The sequence below is a fragment of the Cygnus atratus genome, chromosome 1 (genome assembly GCF_013377495.2).
Source record: "Cygnus atratus isolate AKBS03 ecotype Queensland, Australia chromosome 1, CAtr_DNAZoo_HiC_assembly, whole genome shotgun sequence".
Taxonomy (NCBI): domain Eukaryota; kingdom Metazoa; phylum Chordata; class Aves; order Anseriformes; family Anatidae; genus Cygnus; species Cygnus atratus.
The window spans coordinates 5241872-5267049 of record NC_066362.1 but is presented as its reverse complement, the minus strand read 5'-3'; positions in this window follow the sequence as shown (position 1 = coordinate 5267049).

Below are 25178 nucleotides of genomic sequence, written 5' to 3'. Positions count from 1 at the left end.
CGCTATTTAGCAAATTCGTCACTCTAATGAATTCTCTGAGTTTTTTTGTTTGTTTGTTTTTTTCTTTTTGAAAAGCAAATATCAATTTATGGGTTGCTATGCAAATCAGTGACCATCAGATTCTCATGACGTTTATTTACTTCTCATCTGAGCAACCGAAATGCTTTAAATTAGAACGAACAACTAATACATTGAGGAGGATAAATTGTTCTGACAATCAGTCAGAAAATTTTAATGTTTTCCAAAACTCTGAAGGAATCAATAAAGATCCGAATCTGCATGCCAAATGCTGGTCATGTTTGTCACTCACTGAGAAAGGACAAAACAGACTTTTTTTCCAGGGTTAGGCCCAGTATAAGTAAAGACTTATGATACAGCTAAACATTTGTTGGCCTAACTTTCCTTGACAGACAGTGGAAAGGAGGTCAAACAGCAACAACGTGTTGACCTGGGCCTTGCACCTGAATGTAACCAAACAATTTCATATTTCCTTAAACAATTTTTGTGGTCTTCATTTCCTTAAACACTAGTGTGACTTTGGGTATAACTAATTCCTGTCAGAACTGTTAAGAGAATACACAAATGCTTTGGCTTAGAACTCAGGAAGAAAAAGAGAGTTTATGAACCTTGGAAGAAAAGGCCAATCAGGAGGAGTACAAAGATGTTCTGAGGCTATGCAAGGAGAAAATTGCAAGAACCAAAGCCCAACTGGATCTCAGTCTGGCTACTGCCGTTAAGTACAATAAAAAAAAATGCTTTTATAAATGCATTAGCAACAAAAATAGGACTAAGGACAATTTCTATCTTTTATCAAATGTGGAGGGAAACATGAAGGATGATGAAAAGGCTGAGGTACGTAATGCCTTGTTTGCCTCAGTCTTTAGCAGCAAGACCAGTTTTTCTGTGGGTATGAGCTGGAAGATGGGGACAAGGAGCAGAAAGAAGTCCCCATAATCCAAGAGGAAATGGTTAGTGACATGCCACACTGCTTAGATGCATACAGGTCTATGGGGACCAGATGAGATACACCCAAGGTTACTGACAGAGATGGTGGAAGTGCTCGCCAAGCCACTTTTCATCATTTAGCCTTAGTCCTTGGTATCCAAGGAATTGGCTTGAGGCTCGCAAATGTGACTCCTGTCTACAAGAAGGGACAACAAAGAGTACTCAGTGAACCACGAGCCTGTCAATCTGACTTGGGTGCCAAGGAATGTTATGGAGCAGATCATGAGTGCCATCACACAGCACATACGATACAATCAGATGATCAAGCCCAGTCAGCATGGATTTCTGAAAGGCAGGTCCTGCTTTACTAACCTGATCTCCTTCTACGACAAGGTGTCCCATTTAGTGGATGAAGGAAAGACTGTGGATATTGTCTACCTAGACTTTAGTAAAGCTTTTCACATTGTTCACACAATATTCTCCTGGACAAACTGTCTGCTCATGGCTCAGACAGGCATACACTTCGCTGGGTAAAATACTAGCTGGGTGGCAGGACCAAAGTTATGGTGAATGGAATTAAATGCAGTTAGTGGCCAGTCACAAGCAGTGTCCCGCACGGCTCAGTATTGGTGCCAGTTCTCTTTAATATATTTATCAATGATCTGGATGAGGGGATCAAGTGCATTCTCAGAAACATCAAGCTGGGTGGGAGTGTTGATCTGCTTGAAGGTAGAAAGGCTATACAGAAGGATTTGGATAGGCTGGATCGATGGGCTGAGGCCAACTGTATGAGTCTGAACAAGGCTAAGTGCTGGATCCTGCACTTGGGTCACAACAACCCCGTGCAATGCTAAAGACTGGGGTAAGAGTGGCTGGAAAACTGCCCGGCAGAAAATGACCTGGGGGTATTGGTTGATAACTGGCTGGCTATGAACCAGCAGTGTGCTCAGGTGGACAAGAAGCCCAACAGCATCCTGGTTTGTATCAGAAATAGTGTGGCCAATAGGACTAGGGAAGTGATTGTCCCCTTGTACTTGTCTCTGGTGAGGCCGTACCTCGAATACTGTGTTCAGCTTTGGGCCCCCAACTACAAGAAAGGCATCAAATTACTGGGAACAGTCCAAGGAAAGGCAGTGAAGCTGGTGAAGGGTCTAGAGAACAAGTCTTATGAGGACCGGCTGAGGGAACTGGGGTTGTTTAACTTACAGGTAAGGTGGCTCAGGGGAGACCTTATCACTCTTTACAACTACCTCAAAAGAAGTTGTCGTCAGGTAGGGGTTGATTTCTTCTCCTAAGCAAAAAATGATAGGACAAGAGGAAATGGCCTCAAGTTGTGCCAGGAGAGGTTTAGGTTGGATAATAGGACAAATTTCTTCATTGAAAGTGTTCTGAGGCATTGGAACCAGCTGCCTGGGGAAGTAGTTGAGTCACCATCCCTGGAGGTATTTAAAAAGACATGTAGATGTGGTGATTAGAGACACAGTTTAGTGCTAGACTTGGCAGTGCTAAGTTAATGGTTGGACTTGATGAGTTTAGAGGTCTTTTCCAACCTAAATGACTCTATGAAATGTACAATTCTGCAACAGTGGATATGCAGCAGCTGCTTTGGAGTGGGAAAGCAATGCAGCTTCCAGGTCAGAAGCTGTGTGATAAATTTAGTGAAAAGTATAAATATGATTTCCATCATGGTAGAACTCTGATTTGCATAGAAAGCAAAGCAGGAGATTCAATCTGTTTACACAAACAATTTAATTAGCTTGTAAGAGGAAAAATTAAAAAGGTTGTTGTAAAAATTAAAAAGGTTGTAGAAAAAGACTTCTGGTAGAAACTTGGAGTTGTGAAGGTTTAGAGAATAAATGACTCTGAGAAGGTCCATTTCCTTCACGGAAAGGGAAGATGGGGTGTGATGGAAGGGTGTAATGTGTCACAGAGAGCAGAACCAGAACAGGAGTTAAAGGCTTACATTTGTAGCAGTGGAGGTAAGCAGCTTTTGCTGATAACAGAAAAGCAGATATGTCATCCTCATGGCTTTAAATGCTGTGTTAACGCTTTTATGGGAGAGTTGTATTTACGACACTGATATAAGAGTCTGCAGATAGCACTTGTTAGCCTACAATGAGGGGGAAATCAGAGCAGATGGTCCAATTGTTTCTTCTGGCCTTCAAATCAGAAAGTCATAATTGCAGGCACCACAGACAGTGAGAACTTAGAACCATGATTTTTACAGGAATAGAATGTATTATTCTTGTACCAGATGATCTTTGTAAATTACACAAAGGAATAGGAACCAGATCTGTAATTTAATAGATATAAAATTGAATCAAATCCATCATTTTTGGTAGATTCTTTTCCATGAATGAATAAAATTTAAAGACAAATTTAAGAAAATAACATTCAGTAAGGAAATATCTATTGAAGCAAAGGAATGTATTTTGTGGCTGTTTGTCACACTTTGTCTGCCAGTTTGGGGGCACCACTGTGAACCATACATTGAAGTGTAACTCACCACCGGCCAGATGTGCTGCCATCCAGGCCATTAATGAAAACCCTGTTCTGGGGACTTCATACGACTGCTCATTTTGTAGTGATGACTGCTTCTTCTCATCACCCACCCTGATGTACAAGAAATATGACAAAGACAGGGATGTTTCTCAGGTCAGAACTAATCATATACTGCAGAATTTATCTCACATTTTATAGTTTTAAAAGTAAGTTTATTGACCTAAATTTGCAAAGACTGCATTTCCTCGGCTAAAACATATTCTGTTTGTTCCCTGGTAATATGTCCTCACAACATCCCTTTGATGATTTTCATACTGCTGTTTAGTCATATTAGTATTCAGTTCTGATTCCTGGTTATGTTAGCAGATGAAGGGAAGTACACAGACAAAACACATTGCTTAGCAATGACTTGAAAAGGTTTTATTAGCTGGAGTTTTGAAAATATCCCTTTGTACAGAATTTCAAGTGTTAACTAGCAACACTGGGACCAACAGCAGCTGTTTGCTGATTAGCTGCTTTGCATCAAGAACATCTTGGTTCACTTTTTTTTTTTTCCTATGAACTGCCTAATAGTCCTATAGATAGGTGTGTATGTAATTACTATAATTAATATGAGATAACTAATTAACAGTGCTGTAGGAAGTACACAATCAAATTAATGTTCCTATGGTAATTTAGAAGAGAATGAGGATGGTCAGAGCAGGGAGATCATCACATTTTTCACCTCCAATAGCATTCTCTTCTCACTTGGGCAGTTTGCAAGATGGCAAGCTATAGTTAAAGCCCTAGGCAATAAAACAAAGTGTATGGGCTGGGGTTTTATCAGAACAAATACGAAATTAATAATTCAGGGTGGAAATCTGAAAACACTCTCCAAATCTGCTCAGGTCTGCAAAATAGCTTTTTTAATTTTGTGCAGGTTTCTGTTCATGAAAGTTTTGCAACCAGTTTAGCCTGGTCTTTAATATTCATTTTTAAATTATGCTTGGTCTTTTCCTAGCAAGTCTCTGCTAGCTTTGGAGTCATTGTAGGCATGGCTGGATATATTCTCACCTCTTAAAGGCCCTCTGAATAACCAGCTCATGTCTAGAATACTAGAGGCAAGTAAAATAAACAGAAAATATATACCAAGAGTATGATTGGTCAAGATTTTCTCTTAAAATCTTATTTCTTATGTCAAACTCTGATGATGTCCTCGGAGACATAAATACAGCAACACCTAGGAGATATAACTTTGATAGTAAGACTATCCAATAAAAGTGAAGGCTAGGACAATAAAAAACTGTTCCTATATCCTAAAAGGTTAGCTCAGGCAAGGTGAGTTTGGTGTTAAACTGACCTTAAGTAAACCATTTTTGCTTGGTTGGTAAACTAAAGCATCTTGTTTTGATGTTGTTTTTATCTTATTTTGGTTTGGTTTATTCCCATAATTTTTCTCCAAATCACAGTGATCTGGCATGAGATTACTGAAGTTCCTTCAGGGGGTGAAAAAATAGTCTAGATTTCCAAGGAAAATCTATCTGCACAAACATGAAATAGTTTTCAGTCATTTTTTCTCTGAAAAGCAAATTATAATTTCATCCTGTTTCTCAATTCATTCCATTACATTGAACAACAATAATTTACATTCTTCTTTCACAGTGATGATTTTATACAAATTCAGAAACAAACCTTTCAAACCTTATGAGAACTTAATAACTTTTACCAATAAAAAAAAAGAAAAAAGAAAAAAGAAAAAAGAGACATAATCATTCCCATGTGAGTACAACACTAGAAGACAACATTAACTCAAGTCTCTAAGAGGTTATCATGCATGCATTTATCAAAATTTGAGCTCATGCAAAACTATGGTTCCTAAGAATTTCAGAGGCTTTTTGTTTGCCCATTAGTTCTGAGGTGGTAGGGAGACATGACTGAAACATCAAAGCACAGTTTCATCCTACGTGTAAATATATTTTCGTTTTGAAGCATTTGTAGAATAAAGAGTGGATTTTTTTTGATTTGATTTGTTTTTATTTTATTTTATTTTATTTATTTTAATTTTATTTATTTTATTTTTCTTTGAAGAAGGTAGTTATTGTGAAGTGATACATGCCTAAAATTCATATTTTTTCCCTGCAGAACATTACTGGTATATTTGAGCTGGCTGTGGAATTATGCATTGTTAATACTAATTCCATTACTTTTAGAGCTTTTAAATGTTTATTTCAGTTGTTTATTAATACAATTGTGACGAAGAGCAAAGACAACATTTTTGTAACACAATTTAAACTGAAATGAAATGAAACTAATTTACAGTGTCTGGCCGTCTAAGAGAAAAGGAAGGAGAGAAGGATGCAATATTATCTCAAAAGTAATATGAGGACCTAGGACAAAAACTACACAGCATAAAAATAATTATATATATTCATATTTCCTTTCAGGATACATTACAAACTTCTAAGGACTAAAGCCAGAATAATAGCGAAAGCATCAAATATTTCTGGGAAAAAAAAAATCTCCAATCCTGAGATCACTAAATAAAAGTTCTTTTTATTTTGATGCTGATTTCAGTTTAGTTTCCCTTTCTACAGAGACAACCAGAGAGGCAGAGCAAGCAGTCGTCTTCCTGTGGAAGTTCTCTATCGCCATCTACTGGAATAAGTGGCTTATTGCTCTGAAAATAAAGACTGAAAATGTAAAGTTTCTGAAGACTCCTCTTCCTCAGCTACACTCGATTTTCTCAGCATGAATTTTTTCTTTAAAAGAGGTGTTACCGTTCTGTTTCTAATGGGAAGAAAGATAAGTGAGAGATTTTATAATGAGAAGAGCAGTTAGTAATAACAAGTTGTTGTTAGATGCTATGAAATGTCTTTCACAGAAGGTAAAGACTAGGTTAAAATATTATCTGTTATGAACAAGATAGTTACTGTTGAAGCTGCTTTGAAGGTGACAATACTGTTTTCAGTCTTTCTTCTAGAATTTTATTCACATTGGAGTATCTCTGTCATGTCTAAAGGCACTGGTCATATCAAAGATTCAAGATACCACTCAAGTAATAAACTGGCTTCCCAAATTAAAATATATCAGTCAGATCAAACATTCGCATCTGTCAAGTCCACCACTATTGTGGACATCCTGCAATGATCTGAAGCACAACAGTAGATGGAAATAACAGGTTAGATAAATTAGATTAGAGGAAAGACGTTTAAGTGAAGAGATGATGCTGTATATAAGACAAGGAATGGAAACCAAAGTTTAGTAAACTAGCTCTAGATGCCACAAACCAAATCAGGTCTGTCTTCAGGCAAATACTATCTTCTCCCTCCCTAGTCTAAAAAAAACCCTCTAGAACCTCAGACTGTTAACTCTAAAGCACAGCAGAAAAACTGTTAAATCAGGCAGTATTTTGGGTGTAGGATATTCCCTGTAAGTTGTATAAATAGCTTTCTGTTTAGCAAAACAAACCACAGAAACCCAGCAGCTAAGGTATATAATTGTACAAATGCAGAATGGCCACAGGAAGAGCTGGAGCCTGTGTTTCTCCAGATCTTCAGCTTTGCGGTTAAATCTAAGTATCGACATTTGTTTCAGCAACATCACAACAGATCTTTTCCACCAAGCCAGCAATCTTCCTGGCTGAAGGAAGATTGGTAATCTGACACAAATTCACAAAATGCTCTAGCTGTCCCTGAAAGGTATTTTTCATTAAGAAATAACAATATTAAAAATGAATAAGTAAATGAATAAAACAACGAACACATATACACGAATACAAATCATACGTTTAGGATCTCTCTTCCCTGTTCATAATTTTATTTTTAATTCATTGCTTAAAGAGCAATTCAATGTGAAATTAATTTAATTATTGACTAAAGTTTATTACACCAAAAACACTTAGCTATTTGAAAGGTATTGCTGGAGGAGTTATTTATAGTGCATAACAAACTAACAGAGAAAGGTCAAGTAAACAGTAGCACAATACTAGCACATCAACATCTTTTATTCAACATCAAAAGGAACAGCTGTCTTTTTTGCCCTGAATACATTTATTTTAGAGATGGGATGACCAATATTTTTAAGAGTTATGATGATAAATTGCTCCTCTCAAAATTTTGCAGAGAATGCAGAAGAAGAGATGCAAACTGGTATGTGTGAGTTATTCCAAGTATTGTCCTTCAAACTGCCTATAAAAATCCCAACTGGCAATCAAAGAACACGCCTCCTCACTGTACAAATTATTGTTCTTTGAAGAACATTACCACTAATTTAAAGCTTCTAATTCAGGTTCTTCAATGTGAGTTTTATATCCCTTAGGATTAGAGATGGGATTTCTGTGCCTACATGAGGGTGTTAAGTATCACAGTTGCTGAATGTCCTGGAGAGTTTAGCTTCCTTTGTGCAAACCTTTTGTGGTATCTACCGTGTCACAGTTCTACATTGTAGGGTATTTAATATCCTTTTGTTTTGGCAACTGAATTGAAGTCTTGGTGTCTACACATAGGTGTTTGCACATAAGGTACACATCCACACTGGGAGAAACTGAGTCACTCCCTATGTTTCTTTGTTGACATCCAAATCTTCATCAGTTATAATGGACATTGGACACCTAGGGAATAATGTGTAAATATCCACACATAGACTCTAAATGCAGATGTCCTGGGACTTGATTCAGTTGCCTACACAGGTATGTAGTGTCAGTTGAAATATTTCATGGTGTTTTGCCTGACCTTACACCAGCACTCTAGCAAACACTGGGGTCTCATAGGTAATTTATCACATTGGTTACATCTCTTTGGATGACTTTGGTACCTGTGAGTTCTCAGATCAGACATAGACATGAGCCATTAATTTTAACTTGAATCCCTTAGGTCAGTCCAAAGTTAATTTGCCTAAGTCAGTAATCTAATTTTCTCTGAGACCATATTCGGGAAGCCAAGTCTGAGCAGTTCTAAAGGTGAATTTCTCCTAAAAATCTCAGTCACCTAAAATAATCTCCTTAAACATATTGTCCTCTGAGGATATTTATTTCTTTCCATTGATTACAGTAGAAGCGACACTAAGAACAAATTTTTTTTACAAACTTTTAACAACAAATATTTCTTCAACCCCTCATGAATTCTGTATCATGAATTATGCAAAGAACTCACTTTCCATTCTACAAAGAATAACATAACCAATTTATTAATTTTTTTTTCCTCATATATTAAGGGGTACATTATCATTCTTTTCTTTCCCGTGCATACACACTACATTCCATAAATGTAGGACCTTTAAGACCCTACTAAGTATTTCTAGGAAAGGTGATTGATCTATTGTCCTAAAGACAAACCTTACTCTTTCCTTTATAGAAGATACTGATTTATAATGGCACAAACCACCCAGGTGACTACCACAGATTTGTACAATTAACTTTTAAACATCTAATAATGGAGGAATGTAGATTACACTGAAGGCTGGTCTGTTGTTTGTGCAGGAAAGGGACAGGGAGTTTTCTATTTCAGGGGATTTCTGCTTTATGATGTCACTCTTCCCCTTTTCTTTTAATTAGCGGAGGTCAAATAACTAGCAACTATGTTGATTTACAAGCTGTTCCCTCCAGTTTAGACTGCAGTGGGTTACTATCCATTGTTCATCTGTCTTTTGCTTTTCTTTGGGCAACTGACCCGTTAAGGATAGTGGAATGTTTGAAGGATATTCCTGGTACAAAGTGATATGTTGCAACATTATCCAGCAAAACACATTCATGCCTTCCTTTAAAACAGAAATTATCCCTTTGATGTAAGCTAAACACATGCTGAAATGCTTTGGTGGATTGGGGAGAATGCTTACTATACAGTGATAATGAATACCTGGGTTCATGAGAAAATACCCTCGTTTGCATGTGAATACAGCTGTTTTCCATAATATTCTCCAATTATTTTTCTGTGTGAGCAACAGTGCAAAGAGAAATCAAACCTACAAAGCACCTGTATGAAATCTGAATGAAAGTTTGCCAGAAATATTTTCCAGTATTTACCCAATTCTATCCTGAATGAACAAGTGCCTATGAAGCCCTGATATTTATTTTCCTTCAGTTCATATACCAACTGGACAATATAACGGAGGAAGATATGTTTTATTATGCATGAAATCATCTTCTATAGTTCAAGAAATTCAGAACCAAAGGGTACTGGAGGCTGGGACAGTATTCTGGGATAATATCATGACACTAACCCACTTCTTAAATTGCCTTGATGATCTTCCATCCTTGATACTCTCATAACACAAGGTGTGGTATTGTGTAGGTGTTATAAACAACTGTTCATCACTTTTGTATAAGGAGCGGCTATCTACCTTTAGCCACTTTTGGAGACAGGAAGGTTGGCTAAGAATGATCTTTGGTCTGACTCAACATTACTGTTATTATGCTCAGTCATTTATTTCTCTTTGATATTTAGTAAACAAAAAAAATCTGCATTCCATCCAATTCTCCCTTCATTAATTAGCACTGGACTCAGTTCCTCAAATTCTTTGTGTGTGAACCTGAGTAACAGCAGAATTAGAGCATATGTGCCAGCATAGTTAGGCTCAAGATGTTGTTCATTATACCCCTGCTATGATTTGTAAATCTCTGACATTTTGTATTTCTGATGCTCACACAAGCTATAGACTCCCATTTTTGCATTAAAAACTATTAGTTTGTAGCCAAAGAAGGAAGAAAAGCTATCAGAATGGTGGATGTGGAGAGGAAGGAATCGGATTCCTCTTGAAGGATAATATGATGAGAAGCAACAGACATTAGAACATGGGAAATTACAATAACGTATAAGAAAAAAAAGTGGTTCAGTACTGGGTACCAAAGAGGTTAATTAATCTCTGTACTTGAGGGTGTACAGAAATCAGCTGTACATGGCCCTGAGCAATGAAATCTCTTTAGGACTGCTTCAAGCAAAGAGCTGGACTAGATGATCTTTAGAATCCCCTCCCAGCTGAAACTCTTCTATGTTTTGATGAAAAAACAACTCTGCCACTGTCAATGGAGTGCTTCTGCTTTCTTCAGGATTAGGTTGATGTTGGCTGTCAGACAGACATCTGTCCTCTGACAGTAGGCTTTCAGAAGACACCTGAAACAGAAAGACAGCAAGATATTAAACTAGGTAGTGAATGCCGTCTTTTGAGGTACAGAGGTTCCTAATCATCTCAACAGGTTCCTACCTGTTGCCTACATGACCTGAAAATATCAGTTTCCACACATGAAGCGATTTCAATAAATGTCTGACATTTATGTTGTGCTTTCCTTCCCAGGAGAACTAAAAGTGACTTCACCAAGGATTTGATCAGTAGCCCAAACACAGATTGCAGACAGTGGGCTGGGGCTAAATGCAGGGAGGAGGCTAGGGTGAAAGTTCTGCATTTCTCTTAGTGCACCAAGCACAAACTATCCTCAGGTTCAGCCTCTCTTTGACTGTTTCCCAGGTGAGTAAGACAAAAGATGCTCTTTACATGTTTTATCTTTTATCTAGCCATCCAAAAATAAGTGTTTAATCCTTTGTAATAAGTAAATAGAGACAGGGTCATCCAGTCTGCTAAATTTCTGATCTGTCCTCTTAAAGTACCTCTGTTTTGACTGTGAAGGTTGTTTAAGGGATCCATTCAAGTAGGAACCATAACCACCTAATGTCCTTGGAGACACTGTTGGGTGTTTGTGAAAACCACACATTTCTGGAGGACACAACCTCAGAACCAGGGGAATGGGTCTTCCCTGAACAAGTCCAAGATACTAGGTGAACTAAACTGAGTGAAGCTCTGTAGGAAATGGTTTATTTCTGGAAACATTAAAAAGGAAATTCTTCTTCCAACATAGGCACCTTTTTAACTGAACCGTCGTTAAACAGTAAGAAACATTTTCACATTGTCTTCGCTCCCTACATAAAATTATGACTTCAAACTGCTGTATGTCCCAGGTTATATGTCAGCAATTTGGAGACTGTGAGGCACACAGCAAACTTTCATAGACAGCTTGTATAAATGTCCCTCGGTGATCTCAGGGTTGCAGAATATCCTGAGGACATGGCTCATCACATTTCTGTTGTCTTCATGACAAAAAAGAGTCACATTAATTAAGATTCATGTCTATTTCTCAGACCTTATCTCAAATTCATTGGTGGTGGACACCTGTCCTTGTCTGCAGAACAGGTACTTGCTGAACTTCATGAATCCAATAAGTCCACTTTGTCATCATTTGTTGTACCCTTCAGTGAAACACTGTGGTTTCATAAAATGGCAAGGTAAATTCTGAGCATTAGTCACAGCAATAATGCTGCCTCTCAAAAGGGCAAAGAAGACAAAGGGGTAAATCTCAGCTATTCTGAAACCTGAAAAACTTTGTATTTTTACCACTACGTTTGACAGACCTTCCCTTTTGTTTGTCTTCATTCCAGACCCCTCGATTTCACATTGCTTTAAAAGCTTAGTGGACTGTGTGTTTCCCTTTTCAATATTACATCAACAGAAATAACTAAACCTTATAAACCAACATGACCTGTATGTTCTAATGTTTCACCTGCCAAGATTTTCCATTAACATTAGCAGATGAAGTAACCCAGCATACAGTTTTTAGCTCCAAACTGTTCTCTGGCATCTAAGAAATAAACCTCAGTAAACTGAGATGCTGACTTGGAAACTAAAAAGTTTCCAATGTTACGTTTTACTGGGTTGCATGAGGTTTGGATATTTTTGGACAGCTATGTTTTTGGATCAACAAAACACTAAGTCATCATTTCACCATCACTTTTGAAAGGGAAATCCTTTCTTCCTTTCTTCTTTCCATGCTACACATATCCTGTAAACTCTAGGGCTGGTCTTGCCTGTATAGCATGAGTGGTAAGGTTCATTTCCTTTGCTCCTAAAACATATATATATATAAAATGCTCAGATGGCTGTCTCCTGAATTACCAGACCATGTCTGTAGTAGGGTTCTCCAGGCATCAAGAGCAAAAGGGTGAAGATTTTTCTTAACCATCACGTATTTTCCAGTAGGGGGAGGAGTTAAAAATGCATGATGGAGAAAGGGGTTTACTTGAGAAATTTTAGCTGCTGAATACTGATCGTGGCCACTAGGTGGCAGTACTGCTCCATACCAGCGGAGAGCAGACCTTGTGCTTTGCTGTCAGTCAACTACTGCATATACTAATTGATACATTTTATGGCTGAAAGATGACGTATCAAGAGAATGGTGAAACACATTTGTACTAATACTTTTTAATATTTAGTACTTTTTGTTATGTATCTTTTATTTTCAGTAGACCAGTTCCTTCAGCTGTATGTTCTGCTGATTTGCTCGATGTTACGTTTTTTGCCTTTTTTTTTTTTTTTAATTTTCTGAGACTAAAGGGTCCATCATGTCTTTTTGTTCAGCTGAAAAAAATTAAAGAAAATTTGTAATTAGCCCTACTGAGAACAACAGAGACTGCTCACTCTGATATTTCACAAAGCAAACAGAAACATAGTCACAAGTTGCAGGAACAGTTGTTTCAAAATAAACACACAAACAAAGACAGAAAAATAGTATTAGAACCACTTTTTCCTCTGAGTGGATGTGTGTGTGTATGTTTGTGTATGCATATTTATGTATGTGTATATTTGTATATGTATATACACACTCTACATTTGGCATAGGAGTTTTTTATAAGTAATCATATGAATATATGAAATTATATACTTTCTCAGTTCTGTAGATCTACTGAATTCTTAGCTAAATCTGTCTGTCCTTAGTTCTTTATCGTAACATCAGTTGAGAAACAACATTTCTTCTCCACAAGATGTCAGTGTTTCCTACAGTATATATCATGGCAAGCTTGCTGTTAATGATTATTTACAGGACCTGAAGAAAAATTCAATTAATTAAAAATAAGAGACTTGCAACTCAAAGGATTCTACTATGTAAATAGTTCACCTAGATTGGAGAAATAGAGCTATGGCTCTGCTTCTATAGAGAAGACTCAAAAGATTAACACTGTAAAACCAGTATTTTATTCTCTTATTTTCTCTGATATGGCAAAAAATATGAGACAACTGCCATGTAGTAATGGGATACTATGAACTGTGAAAAATGAAAACTGTATGGATTCTTTCTGAGATTCCAACCCAAGAGCAAATGTTAAATTCCTGATCAGATATTATTCTTACAATATTATATATATAACCTTTTACAAGAAGTACAAATACTGGTAACGCTGAGAGCAAACACGTTTTTAAATACTAGTATCTAAATAATGGTCATTTTCTTTGTGCCCACAGGACGTCAGAGTTCACTTTAGAATACAGTTATGGAAAAACTAGAGGGACGAATTCAGTCTTTGTCATCAGGGTTTGCCACATACATAGTTTCAAAACCGGTGAACGTAAGTATAGGTAGCTGGTGTTTGACACAATAAACATGTCAGAACTCATATATATAATCCAAACAGGCATGCTGACATCCTTTTTTTTTTTTTTTTTTTTTTTAATAGATCAAATTTTGCCTTGATCCAGGTTCTCTTTTCTGCAGTGAGTTTTGAGTTTTATGTCAATAGAAACAAGCGGTTTAATGGCATGGATGGTATTCTGCCTGTTGGGTTCTCAAGCAGCCAAAGCAGGCTGCAATGTTGTGTTACTTTCATTGCCCAGTTAGTTCCAGTGAGATTTTTCAGACAAAAATATGACAGATCAAACAGTATTGTCCTCATCAGTCTTTTAGCCTGATGTAAAAGAGCACACAATAGTGCTATTTATATCTAAACTGAAAATACTGTTCTTTTTCAATGATACAATCAAAAAATACTATTTTTGAAGACAATAAGTCATTGGCTTCTTCTTGGGCTTTGTTGTTTAATCTCTCTTCTGTTTTTGTCACACTGAGAAGCGTGTTGTAGGTTTACTACCCAACTAGGTTTACTACCCAACTAACTTCAAGAGTGAGCCCATCTTCAAGAGTCCATCACGTGTGTGCAGCAAGGATCACTAGGAGTAGTCCTTCACTTCTTACAGCAGCAAACATACCATCTTAGACATCACTGCAGGCAATGAAAGGTTTGTTTTCCTTAAGGCTACAGAGTCAAAACTATGTTGAGGACATGGCAAATACCTGTAAAATTTAATCTACAGGAGGACACGGACTCTATTTTGTTTGCAAGTTACCTATGTGTAGGGATGGTTTGGAGGAGCTATTTCTCTTTTTAGATGGATTGAACTTTTTTTTTTTTTTTTTTTTTTTTTTTTTAAAACAGGGATTGTTTGACAGCCTTTCACAACCATTGGGCAGCTGGCAATTGGTAATTTGCTATGCAGCCAACAGGGTGGCCAGCTAGAGATTTTATCAGGCATTTGATGCTATCTGGTATTTCTTCAAGCCTCTGTTTCTAGTGAGGGTCCCAGTCTCATGTTAAAATTCTGCATGAGTGAATGTCAGCAGGCAAACAAAAAAGCCCTTCCCTTGTTTTGAGAAAATGAAGGGCTTTATCATTGTGCATGATGAATGGGTATCTGTCTCTACTTTAAAATTTCTTGCAGTGTGTTATTTACCATTATGTACCAGGAGGATCTCTCATTTTTACAGTCCACAGTGATTACTTCTGAAGCTTCTTCTGAAGCTTATTCTGAAGGTCCATTAAAGCTGCAAGATGAAGAAAGGAGATCTGAAATATGGATGTGAAAGGTTACCTGAGATCTTGATACAGCAGAGCAGAACTTCTCAGGAAGCTTTCTGCTTGCCAGCATTAAGGTGGTTGATATAGAGTATAGCACAGTACTCTGGTATACTGCCACTACACAGCAGAGGCTGCAGATGATTTTGGTTTAAATGAGGGGTGCCAAATTCAATAACCTTTCCTTGAGCAAAACTACTTTTAATTTTAACTGTGTTACACCTGAAAAAAATAGGAAGTTTGGCTCATAATTCTTCATCTTATGTTTCTCATTTCACCTGCTGGCTCCTTTTTCATAAACCTACCTTGTCTCTGGCTCTTGGGGGACAAATGAATGATATCTCCTGTCTCTAAACTCCTAATCTCAGGAGAACAATATCAGTTTTCATTACCAGTATATGTCGCGCATACTACTCAAGGAGAGAAAATGATTACTCAACCATTCTCAATGATTACTCAAGCCATCCTAATGTCAGTTGTAACTGCTGCTCTTGCCCCAGCTTTCCTCTGTGACCCTTTGGGACTCAGTTCATCTAAGTAAAATGGTCCTAGTGCCATTTTCAGGAAAAATAAAAAAATAAAAGAGTCACACAAAAAATTCTGAGAAAGTCAGATAAAATGATAATCTGTTTAACTGAATTATAATCTGATACTGCCATTTCCCTGTTGGCACTGGTCAATATTCCTCCTCCCTTATTGCTGGTTATGAAGCCCAGAGCTGGTCTTCTATTTCTCACCTGGCACATCTCTCATACTCCCATTTTATGATTCAGATTGGACTTTTATACATACATTACTTAAAGTAGTCATCATAAAACACATTACTGAACTCAAGGAATAAAGCCTATGAACTTAAACAATATATCTTATTCCCATTGAAACCAGTGACTTCTCTCATCAACTGTACAGAGGACCGGCAACAAGACTCTACACCTTCGATTTGCCACTTAAAAGCCAAAGAGAAAATGGAACTCCCCTCATAAGCACACTCCTTTCTGCCTTGCTAGCCTCTCTATAATATTGAACATTCCCTAAAGAATGAGTAAACAACTTATTTGTGTTGAGTAAAGTAGGAGTCTCAGAAGAGATCAAAGTCATGGTTGTTTGTGTGCTGTTTATTTTTTCTTTTCTTTTTTTTTTTTTTTTATCCAACATTTCTTTGAGACAACACATTATATCAGCTCCACTAGCTCATTTGTCTGCTGCAGTTCTATTTTATCAGCCTGGAGTAAAAAGAATTGATATGTCTGGTTAGATAAAGTAAATGGAAACTCAGGACTCATTCCAATTTTCTGTACTTTGATATATTTCACAAACCTGAGAGCACTGCATGTAACACTAGTTGCTATTTGTATATAAATATTGCACATTAGAAGATCTCTTAAAGTAATGTTTATGTTTATTTCTCCCCTTCCTGCTTCCCCTAGTTGTGTGCTTATTGGTTTTCTGATTGGAAGACAAATGTCATGTTTTCTGACTACATTCTTTTTCAATCCAGGATGCTACTCCAAACAAGAATTCATCTTCATTGGTAGCTTGCTAGCCTGATAAAACAGAAGGAGATATTTTCCAGGACTGGTAGATACTAATGCAGCTGAAGCTTATAACTGCAATAAGTTATTATGTGCTGTGCAATATGAGTTCTTAAAGATATTTGATCATTGCCACCAGCCAAATCTATCTTTGTTGTAATTTGGTTGGCTCAACTAGAAATGCACTAAGGATTGTTCCTGAATCAGGCCTTATTATTTCTTAAAATTTTTGTTACAAGCTTTAGTATAAAGCACCAGAAACAAGGAAAAAAAAAATAAAAATGGTGGTAGTAGTGGTGGGACAACGGGTCTGAAGGAATGCAGAACTGGTGGTCACTGGTGACCACTGAGCATTATGTTTCTGGTGGAGAGAATGATTTGGGTTTTTATCCTACTGTCACTGCAGGGAGCTATATTCTGTCCATATGAAAACTTATGAAGGTGATTTACTCTTCAGGAAGGCTGTTTTACAGTTAGACACAATTAGGCAATGATGTCTTTCTCTTGTTATCAGTTGAAATACCGTAGCAAATAAGTGGACACCTGATATAAAATAAGGACAAATATTTCTACTTATGGCTTTCTCTTTTTGACAGCTGGTTTGAGAAAGGTAGGAGCAGGCCTCAGAGCAGGAGAAAGAATATTGCAAAAAATAAGATACTGGATTTTGTCTTATTTTTCTCAACATTAAAACATCAGGAACTGGAGTTTAGATCTTGTTCTATGACAACATCATATTTATGCCTATGCAAGACAAATTTTACAGAACTCATTTGGGGGGGGGGGGGGGGCAAACCTGCATAAACAGCTGATTGTTTTGTACTGGGGTAGTCAAATAATATTGCAGCAAATAAAGGAGCAGTACATATCTTCCACTTCCTAATAACAGTACATATCTTTCACTTCCTAATATACCATCCAAAGGGACCTGGAAAAGCTTGAGAATTGGGCCCATGTGAACCTAATGAGGTTAAACAAGTCCAAGTGCAAGGTGTTGCACTTGTGCCAGGGCAGTCCTGGACATGAGCACAGACTGGGAGAAGAACTCACTGAGAACAGCCCTGCAGATAGAGACTTTGGGGTTCTGGTGGGAGAAAAGCTTGAGACGAGCCAGCAGTGTGTTCTTGCAGACCAGAAGGCCAACTGCACCCTGGGCTGCATCAACAGAGAAGTGGCCAGAAGGTAGAAGGAGGGGATTGTGCCCTTCTGTTCTTCCCTTGTGAGGCCCCACTTGGAGTCCTGCATCCAGGTTTGGACCCCCAGCACAAGAAGGATGTGGGTCTGTTAGAACGGGTCCAGAGGAGGGCCACAAAGACAATCAGAGGGCTGGAGCACCTCTCCTATGAAGAAAGGCTATGAAAGAGAGCTGAGAATGTTCAGCCTAAAGAAGAGAAGGCTCCAGGGTGGCCTCATAGCATCTTTCCAGTACTTTAAAGGGGACATAAAAAAGATGGAGAGCGACTCTTTGCTCAATCAAATATTGACAGGGCAAGGGGGAATGGTCTTAAACTAAGAGGGGAGATTTAGATTAGAGGTTAGGAGGAAATTCTTCACTCAGAGGGTGGTGAGGCACTGGAACAGGTTGTCCGGAGAGGCTGTGGATGTCCCATCCCTGGAGGTGTTCAATACCAGGCTGGATGAGGCCCCAGGAAACCTGATCTAGTGGGTGGCATCCCTACCTATGGCAGGGGAGTTGGAAGTAGATAATCTTTAAGGTCCCTTCCAACCCAAGACATTCTATGATGCTATGAACACACATATCAGTAAAACTTGGAATTTGAGGTAGCTGCACTGGATTCCTGCTTGAAGAAGACAATGCATGCCACATCTTAAGAGTATGTAGGAATATATAACGCATAAGAATATATAAAAAAACCCTCATGGTAAATCTGGGTCCTTAACAGATTTTGCATGTTGATGGACAGCATAGAACAGGGGAATAATTGTAAAATCACACTGATGGAAGCTGTTTAAGGTTGGGCTTTCATTTTTGAAAATAATAGTAAAAGAAAGTAATTTCAGGTTGAGCTGTAATGTTATGTCTGGTGTTATATGAAATATTCAACTTTTTTATAGGTAATTTAAGTCTATTTTTTTTCTTTCTGTATATGCCAATTTTTAAGCAATATACAGTTGAAATGCCAGTAAATTTATCAATTAATTTTAATACTTATATAGGACTAATTCATTAAAAAAAAAATCATTTAGAAAATGTGAAAGCATATACAGTGGTACATTCAAACTATTCCTTTTACTCTGATTTTCTTTCTGCCAAACCAACTCACAAAGTTTAATCTGGAGTTTAATTCACAAGTATTTTTTCTTTCTCTGTACTGCTAAAGGAAGGCTTCATTTCTCACTAGAAGATTTACTCTTATTTGAAAAAGAGCACAGGTTCAAAAACTCTTATCCTCTGTGCAAATTATACATTGTTTTGCCAGAAAGAAACCTTTATTTCAGTATCTAACAATACATCCGCTATTCTTGTTTAAATTGGTATTTTGCCTAATAAGAGTACTTAGTGGCATGTCTGAAATTGTCGCCATGAATCATTTGTATTTGAGTATGATAGCAGCATCATGTGAATCCAAACCAATGGTCATTAATACCAAGCCCATATAATTATACTACCAGCCTATAAGTAATGTTCAGCTTTGGGGGGGTGGGGGGGGGTGGGGGGTGGGCGGGGGGTGCTTGGTGGAAGGGCCAGATTTGTGCGCAGAGAATGAAGGAAAGGAAGATCTATTTTCAAAAGTGGCATGAGCTATGTCAGTGCACCAGAAGGCTTAAGTGGGTAAACAGAACAAATAGCTTTGGAAGTAATTTTGTTATGATAAACAAGAGTGTCCCAAGGCAAACTGAAAACAGTATCTGTATCTGCAAGTATTGTCATCCTGAGCCAGATTCTACTTCCCAGTCATACTTGTGGAACATTTTTGTACTCTTTGAAACTGTATGCATACGATCAAGGAAAGATACAGTATGGAGCTGAAAAATATAGATATATATTTAGAGGTCTTCTTAAAGCAATAGCAATGGACACTGCAAAAGACCTCACTGTCCTTCAAGAAAAGCATATGTCACCTTGTGGCTACAGTGGGAGCCTAGGGTAAGTGCATTTTTAACTTCAATTCCTTAAATTCCTTTCCAAAATGCATGGAGATATATGAGATCACACCAAGCCAAAAGTTTCATCTTAATGCACAGCATTAAAGGTCACCTGAGAAAGAGATTTACTAAAATCAGAATGGCAAAAGCAAACCACATATGCTTGTGTGCTATACAAATGAAGAATCCCCCCCAAATCAAAGAACTGAGCACATCTAGCCATCTTCTTCTCACAAAACACAATCAGAAGGTTGTTACTATCAAGGTTTTCAGTTCTGAAACTCAGATAATTCTTCTCTTTGACCCACTTCAATGATGTGGTGAAGAAATACTTTTCCATTGATTTTCTCTTTCACAGTGTGTGTTCAACACCTCATTCAAAGTGGAAGAGACGCAACAGAAAGAACTAGCGTAATCCTGTTTCCCAGTCTCCCAGAGGATTTTTCCTCTCGTGGACAAAGTGCTGTCTTGAATTTTAGGAGGTGGGTATTCAAATGTCTGAGAAAGAAGAGGCATTTGAATCAGAAATTGCCAGGTAGTTGCTCCATCCTATTCTGTATTGAGTGAAAATGAGAACCACAGCTTTCCTGTGCTGTGGCAAACCTAATCTGATTGTCATGTTCTCAGAATACATCCTGGTACATGCCCTGGAAGGCAGAGAGGTAGGGAATGTTTGTGATTCTCCCACAAATATGAGGGTTGTGGTTAATCATGTGTCACTCTAAGATTTAAGATCTTCTGGGTATACATAGAATCCCAAGCATAACAGATACTCAATATTCACTTTACTTTTGAAAACATAATTGCTTCCCAAGTAAGGAAGAAGGTGAGCTCAAGCTGGGCAGCCTGGATGTTAGGTCTGAGATCCTGAATTGGCAGTCAGATACTCAAGCTTGTCAATGTATGACAACAAATGTGCTTGGCAAAGTCGGGACTATATTTTAAGTGGAATCTTCAAAAGATTTATACCAATATGAACAACTCCAAACTCACCAAGTACTTTAATTTTGAGTGAAGACAAGCCCATTTGACACAGGAAAAATGAAGAATGAAAAGAAATACTGAGTCTTTTTTATTGCTAGACTGTCAACCATGGTTTTGTTCACTCAGTCTCACTTGCTGAAAGAGCAGAGGTTTTAGTTAAAATCCCAGAAGCTTAGATAAAATCCCAGAAGCACAGAAGATCCGCCAGAAGAACAAACTTATTAACACCAGTGTTCAATTTATAATTTTAGCACTTTGGATCTCCCATGTGAAACAGTTTTTTGAACACTTGAGAATGTCTCTTTTTTTTTTCTGACTCTTTTTTTTTTTTTTTTTCCAAATCACTGTACAAACAAGAAAGAAAGAAAGAAGGAAAGAAAGAAAGAAAGAAGATATTATTTGTATATTGAAGTAAATTTCAAAACAAAAACTTCACAAGTTTGGGGGTTTATAGGAGTATTTTTAGGGGTAATAATTTGGAGAAAATGAGTCAATACAAATTTACAAAATTAATTTAGACATTTCATTTTATGTGAAACATTTTCTTAGGGGGAAAAAAATAGTGACCCAGTCCTGCAAACATACCCATTTAACAGACCAGAAAACAGAAGAACATAATAAATGCAAGCTGCCTTATCAAAGTTATTTTCAGCTCCACTAGAGAGCCCAAATTACAGAGCTTTAATTGTTATATCAATCTTTCTGTAAGGTCTACCTTGCCCACCTTAAGGATATCAGTTTTCCTTAGTCTGCATAATATTAACCCAGTTTTATTTTAATCTGGTACTGCTAAGCATATGCAGGTATCTGAGTAATAATAAATGTTAAGGTTCTGTGCGTATGCACTTGGTTACTGGTAAAGTATTTGTATCATTCATGTTTTCAATTTCTGTCCCTTTCCCCCTGTGCCAATATCAATTAGACTGAATTACACAGACAAATTGCTTGCAAGATTTTTTGTATCCTTTTCAATATCTTTTTAAAATGACAAAACACCAGAAATGTATTTCAATATCTGTTGGGGGTGGAGGGAGGAATTTTAAAGGCAGACAAAAGGAAATTAGAATTTAGAAACAGATGACAGACTTCAGAGTCAGCAGGAGAGGGGTTAGTAGGCAATAGGGCAAACAGGCTTACATGGAAGTAAATTTAAGACCATATTGTAATACCTTGGTCTGGTTCTCACTGTTCTTTTTCAGTGCTACACTGTCTCACACTTACACTTGTACAAAAGGAACACAGAATACAAGATTCTCCAGTCCTCTGTATACATGTTTCTCAACAGCTGAGCTTCAAATTTATTCAGTCCTTTCTCTAATTACCTGAGTTGATCATCTGCCCAATCTGATTCAGTCTCCACAGCAATGAATGATGAAAGCACAAAAAAAAAAGCTTACTACTAATAATGTTTTTCTCATGGTCAGTAGGATTAACCTGTACACATCCTTGGAAAACACAAATCAACATTTATTTTTGTAATACAAAAATTTCCACAGAGAAACTGCATGATTTGCTGGAGAGCAACTCTGAGAAAGTTAAGAACCTGAAAAGTAGTTCCAGCATTGATACAAGTTTTGTCACTAGCTTGCACCAATAAATAATGTTTTACTAAGTGACCATCATAATTTTCAGTGGTGTTTTCCAAAAAGTGAAATTACTCCAAAGAGCCTTGGAAAGCTTCTTAATTTAGTTTTTTAAGAATGTTAAACTGGACAAGAAAGCTAGAATGAACAAGCTGATCTATTCCATCCCTTATACCATGAACAGGCAAAATCCATGGCACACCTTCTCATGGAAGGAGCAGCTGCAATGTGAGCAGGTGCTTACCAAGGTACGTGTGACATGTCAACAAGAGAGGTGGTCAAATACTGCAAAACCATATATTTCCATCTCTGTCTGAATTACCTCAGCTGTTGTTTTTACATAAAGAGAGCAAAGCTTTGAAAATGAAGCAGGAAACATACTAAGAGGCAGGTTATCACTCCGCTTTTAAGGCTTTCAGTCTTTTTTAAGTGGTTGGAATGAATGAAGTGAATAATGGAAGTTACCTGCAATACTCTCGGATTCAGTTCTCAGCTTCTCCAACAGATAAATGGTTTCAGTATTATTAATGGGTTTTAATAGTTTTACACATTGTAGCTGTTGAAATTTTCATCTTGCCTTTCCCTAATTGAGGTCCCCAATATGGAACCGCATACAGGGTCTCTCCTACAAGATACCAGTTTTGATGAAAACTTGAAATTTCTCCCTATCATACTTGGCTCACACTGTATTAAGATTAATATATATATATTTGAAAGGCAAAGAAGATGAGGAACAGAGACAGAGAGAGATAATATGATCACATGAAGTTCTTTTCTTTAGGAACGCAAGAAAAAATAAACAGAAATTAGTTCTTTTTATCTACAGCCTTTGCAAAGAGCCTATTTCATCACTGTGGAGAAGTCTTTACTATGAAGCTCCTCAGATTCCCCTGATGCCAGCAAGGCTGGTAGTGCTCTGCTTCACCAGCATCTGGTAAAGCTGTTCTTCACCTCCTTGAGGATGCCTCCTCTCTCCTTCCTGCTCCTGAACTGATGGCAGAGAATTTCTCCTCACCAACAGATGACCTGAAAGAGTTGTGCTTGTCTGTAGTTTGGCATGGAGCCATGCTTTCATCCCCCTCATCTAGCACATTCTTGTGCATCCTTGCTTCACTGCCTTTTGCTAATGCATTGCTTTAACATTGCTTTAATGTTGCTGCCTAAGAAAAAATGATTTTTCTACTGCCTAGAAAGCTGTTCACAGTATGACTGTTTTACTTGAATGTGAAACAGACATATTACAACATTCTGGGGCAGCTGTGCTAACAGACCAGGCCTTACCATTTGCTTGGTATATCCCATAAGACTGCCAAAACTGTAAGTTCTGTCTCCTTGGCAGTGGGAGCAGCCGACCAACAATGTAGGGGCCACCCATCCTCTCTTTTGAAAGACATCCTAGCCCTTCTATGATTTTTTTTTTTTTCTGACAACAGCCACACACTGTGTATGTGTAACGACCCTAGTGTTTCAGGAGCAGTTTGCTCCTGAAAGATCATAGGTTAGAAAATTACCCTCCCTGGCCATTGTTTAGAAAAACGAAATCAGATGAAAAGATGTGTCAGAATCAGATCTTACCAAATTAAACTAACACAATCTATTCATCTTTGTTTGGGTTCTTCCAGTCTCCTGGTAAGCAATAACACTTCTAGGCAAATAGCACATCTAGGCAAATGAGGTACTTTTATTTAGTCAGGAACTCATGAGAACATAAAAATTGGCATTTTAGTAATTTATTCTCATCTTACGAAAGAGAAGGGAGAATCTTCAACCTCAAAACTGTTCACCAGCTTCAGTTAACAAGAAAAAAATAAAACCTCTTTCTTAGAACACATATCTTTTTGAGATGCCACAGATATGACAGAGAAATCAATCAGAAATATCTGTGTGGGTCTGATTCAAACCAATAGAGAGTCAGCGGTAAACATACCAGGCAGAGCATCAGAGTAAGTACATTATTTCCATCTTTTTGCTTACCTTTTAGCCTTTAGTTTTGCAACGTACCTTCACCACAGCAGCTTCATCACCAATAGTGAGATTGGAACCAGTTCCACAGGTCTGTGTGCCCTCTCTCCCACATGTACCAGAGGCAGTTAAATGCATTTTTCATAGTGGTCAGATTTTTATTTATTTATTTATTTATTTATTTATTTTTTGTCATGAGAAAAAAGGAAGGAAGACAGGTAAAGTTTGCTCTCTAAATCTGATCTGAAAATTCTGGTCTTGAATTTATGCTTTGTATTCAGTGAATATTTGATTTATTTACATATATTATTATTATGCATTTGATATGAGAGTTATTATAAACATGTTGTGGCTTAACCTGAATATGATAGATACTGAGGTTTATGAAAATATTAATTGATTTTTATATACATTATTATTTTTTAATTTGATATGTGAGTTAAAATGAAGAAAACATCTTATTGCTCAACATGAATTTAATAAATATTGAGGTTGAGGAAAATATTAATTACAGAAATAAAAAAAAAAAAATCTGTTTTCAGTTCTGGTGAACTCTTTCATTAAAATATGTCCAGTTGAGCTCTATTTCAAATGAAAAGCTGTTTTCCTTTGCTTGAAGGTTGAAACGTTTTATTTTGGAAAAAGAAGAAGAAGGAGAAGAAGAAGAAGGAGAAGAAGAAGAAGAAGAAGAAGAAGAAGAAGAAGAAGAAGAAGAAGAAGAAGAAGAAGAAGCTTCAAATTTATATATTTCTCTCTCACATGCTTCTTGGTTTTGGAGCCTGAAAGTAACAGTTGAATTCAGTTCTGTGTATACCGACATAATTCAACATTATATCATAATTTTTAGATTTTCATGAAACCAGTTACTGAATCTTGCACTTTCCTAACAACATCTGTCTCTAGTAGGTTTTATGTTC